Raw genomic sequence first — 4,317 nt, 5'->3', positions numbered from 1 at the left:
ACGGTCGCATATTGCTTATTTTGTATATTGGTTAGGAATGTGCGTACTCCACTGTACATCATGGTGCAAGATCAGAAATATTTCCGTATTGTTTTTTTTACGTTACATTTATAAGTTCCGTGTTCACCTAGAATGGTGTAGAATTGTATTATATATAAGGAAATATGATATTGAATAAAGTGCTCACTTCAGTTCAGTTCAACGATCGAGGTTTTCATTCAAAAAAAAAAATCCCATCAAGTCTTCGTGGCACTGAAGCCAGTTTTGTTACATTGGTACATGTAACAAACATTTTCTGGTCCGTCGAGCCGGATATCAAAGAAAAATAATTGGATTCTTTAGTGCAAGGTACGATTCACGATCTCCACCATTAAATTATTATCAAAAAAAATTGGTACAGACTAATTTGTAACTTCCACTGATATAAAGAATTACTGATTATTTTATCCCTCTGTTACCTTTAGTGCAAGTTCAAGTACAAGGGAAAATGACAGAAACCAGCAATAGGACTCTCCAACAGAACAATTTTGCGAGCATCGTCAAACCGAGTGGCAATTTCGGGGAGGACAGCTAGGATCGTCATTCACTAGGATATTTCCAAGCAAGCTTGGAGCGGTCTAAGCAATGTGGACTTCATGAACGGAATTACACTCCCTGGTACTATCCGAGACAAAACTTACTGCAGACCAACGGGAAGAATATAAGAAGGAGTATGGACTGACAGAGGACATCTATATGGACCTTCGCACCTGCTTCCAGACAGGGATTAACAAATTCAAGGCTACGGACGTCGGAGGGAAGGATGAGCAATTATCCGCTGGCCCAGGGCGGATACGGCTGGAGCGAATTGTTATTCCCAAGTTCAACGGGGACTATAGTCAATGGAGGACTTTCAACGAACTTTTCAAGTCTCTGGTGGATAACAACGAAGGACTCTCTCCTGTAGAGAAGATGCAGTACCTGAAAACTCATCTACAAGGGGAAGCCGCCAGGGTAGTGCAACATCTGGAGGTCAGCAATGATAACTACCAAAAAGCGTGGGAACTCTTACGAAAACGCTTTGAAAACAAAAGGGCGATCGCTTGGAATTACTTGCAAAAATTCTATAGCATACCAATAGCAAAAGAAGGAGAAGATGCAACTATCAAGCTGACGATGGACGCAACCTCCGAGTTTCTAGCTAACAAGGAAGGCATCGGCGTGAACGTTGAACACTGGGATCTTCGGATAATTTATACGATTGTTCAGAAACTAGATCAAGAGTCGAAACGTCTATGGGAGACATAGCAAGGGGCTTCACCCGACATTCCATAGCTGTCAGTATTTGTGTATTTTTTGACTGGTCGCTTCAGAATCGAAGCGCTCGGGGTCAACGACACTTCTGAATGCGACATGTGTCAAAGGGACCACCAGATGCACCAATGCAGCAAGTTCAAGTCCTCAACCTTCCAGAAGCGAAGGGACACCGTACGGAAAAGAAGTTTATGTTACAACTGTCTTAAGAAGGGGCATAACGTAAATAAATTCTCATCCAAAAGTCGATGTCGGTTGTGCTCTAGGAAACACCATACGCTGCTACAAACCGATGCGATAAAGGCATCAGAGTTTTCGATCGAGGCGAAGCCGTTTGTTCCCAATACAAACGCTTTGATAGCCAAATAAGACGCCGAGTCAACCATTCTGCTGGCAACAGCAAGAATTCAAGTACGGGACGCAACCGGACAATTTATCTTTCTCAGAGCATTGATTGACTCCAGTTCCAAGCGATCATCACGGAGACAGCTACCCAATTTCTTAACGTCAAACGGCATAGCGCTAAAGTCAGCATATTTGGTTTGGGTACTAAATCGTCAACACAAACGAGAGGTCGAGTTTCCTTGTGCATCAAAGCAAGGAAGGGTGATCTGAACCTCAATATATCCACCCTCAACATACCAATGTATGCCCTGCGGTGTAGATTAAGGCTAAGCTACCCAACGGACTGAACTTGGAACATCTGGCTGATCCTGCTTACGGCACCACTGGTAACATCAACGTGCTCTAGGGGCAGATGTGTACCATTCGTTACTACTACAAGGATTTAATAAAGGATCTCCATGCGCCATTAACACCAAAATTGGATGGTTACTGCTTGGGCCAACACATGCGATCGACACAGGCACAAGCATAATATCCATGGTTAGCACCGAAGAAATCACGGAGCAGCTGCTGAGGAAATTCTGAGAGATTGAGGAGCAACCGCCAAAAACACTCTAGACTGGTTGCTACTTGGTCTACGAACACAACTAAACGGGATTCACTGGGAAGGTATGTTGTGCGACTCCCATTTAAAGAGAAAGCTCAGCCAGCCGACGAACTACACGATTCACGCAAAAGACGAGTTACGGAAACAACACGTGACATTCATGAAGGAGTATCTCAGGTTGGGTCATATCACAGAGGTCCATAAGGAAGTCCATTCGATGCGCAACTATTACTTGCCACATTATACAGTCTGCAAGGCAGAGAGCACAACAACAAAGCTTAGAGTAGTGTTCAACGCATCATAAATGACCCCCACCGGCAAATCGTTCAATGATCTCTTGCTGGTTGGACCCATGTAGCAGAAGAACATTATCCACGTTCTAATGAAATTGCGAACCTTCAAGTATGTGATTGCCGCAGACATCGAGAAGATGTATCGACAAATCGGCATCCACGGAAAAGATCAAGATTTTCAACGCATTTTATGGAGAAATCATCCGTCCGAAACACTGAAACATTACAAATTGGCGACTGTCAATTATGCAACAGCCAGTGCTCCCTAGCTGGCTATTCGAACCCTGCAACAGTTAACAAATGACGAACGCTTGAATTTTTCTAAAGCATGTCAAGTGTTAGAAGAAGACTTTTATGTTGACGATGTTCTGTCCGATGGTACCACCATCGAAGAAGTTAGTCAGCTGCAACAGGACTTTATAACGGTACTCAGTAAAGGAGGTTTCAAACTGCGAAAATGGATCGCGAACGACGACTCAGCCATTGAGAAGATTCCAGAAAATGACCGGGAAGTCCAATTGCCTCTAGATATCAATACTACGGAAGATATCAAAACACTAGGTCTACGATGACATCCGGTTAAGGACGCATTCACCTTCAAAGTAAATTTGAACCCAGAACTCGAAGGGAAATTGCTGTCAGAAATTTCGAAACTGTTTGACCCCATCGGTTGGCTACAACCCATCCGTTGGTTACGCAGCAGTTATATACGCTCGTATCCGGTGTTCGGATCTAAAGCCAAAATGGCTCCTTTGAAGGTGCTATCGATTCCTCGATTAGAGTTGTGTGAAGCGGTTTTATTGGCCAAACTCATGAATTCTACATTAGAGGCACACAGATGTTCCTACATCAAACCATACTATTGGACAGATTCCAACCATTGTTCTTCAGTGGATTCAAAAACAATCATTTGAATGGAAAACATTTGCCGCTAATCGAGTCAGCCTAATACATTCGAATTCTGATGTCGCCCAATAGAATTATGTAACTAATAAGACTAATCCACCTGATATCGCATCTGGTGGAACCTTTCCTCAGAATTTAAAAGGAAGCAGCCTATGGTAAGAAGGACCAACGTGGTTATCAGAAGACTGCAATAAATGGCCAAAAACAACCGTGTATACCGACAAAGCCATGGCCAACAAGAAAATCCCTAATGACAAGTCGTGCTTAATGTAGCATTTGTTCATTTGTAGATTCAGAGCATTTACTCAGGGTCGGGGGAAAGATGCAACAGAGTTCGGTTTGCCAGAACAAAAGGCATCCCATTATACTGCCAAGAGGACACTTCGCTAATTTGCTAATTAAATATCTTCATTTTGAGAATGATGGGGTCCTAAGTCCGCATCAACTTAATGCTGGACCGGACCAAATGGGGAGCAACTTACTCCCTCTTTCCTGGTCCACGGACCCCCGCTTAGGGCTTGCACCCAAACTTTTCAAAAAAGTCAAGCGATGACGGCTTTACGGTTTCTTACCAGGGCAGGGGCAAATCCTCAGACGCTACCTCACCTCTGCCCTGGGAGCAGAATGACCATAGCGGCTCGCAGACGTTGAGTGCTCCTTTATATAATTCGTAGAACACGACATGCCTACGAATTATATTGAGCGCAAATCCGCCTTATAGACCAGAGCTTGGCCAGAGCTGAAAATATTCGTTTTGAGAATGATGGGGTCCTAAGCTCTGGCCAAGCTCTGGTCAATAAGGCGGATTTGCGCTCAATAAATTGGCTATCGAACGGGTTCGCCCGGGAAAACCTTTTGTACGAAGCGGTGTTG

Source organism: Hermetia illucens, chromosome 2 (assembly GCF_905115235.1).
Source record: "Hermetia illucens chromosome 2, iHerIll2.2.curated.20191125, whole genome shotgun sequence".
NCBI classification, from domain to species: domain Eukaryota; kingdom Metazoa; phylum Arthropoda; class Insecta; order Diptera; family Stratiomyidae; genus Hermetia; species Hermetia illucens.
This window is presented reverse-complemented; position numbering follows the sequence as displayed.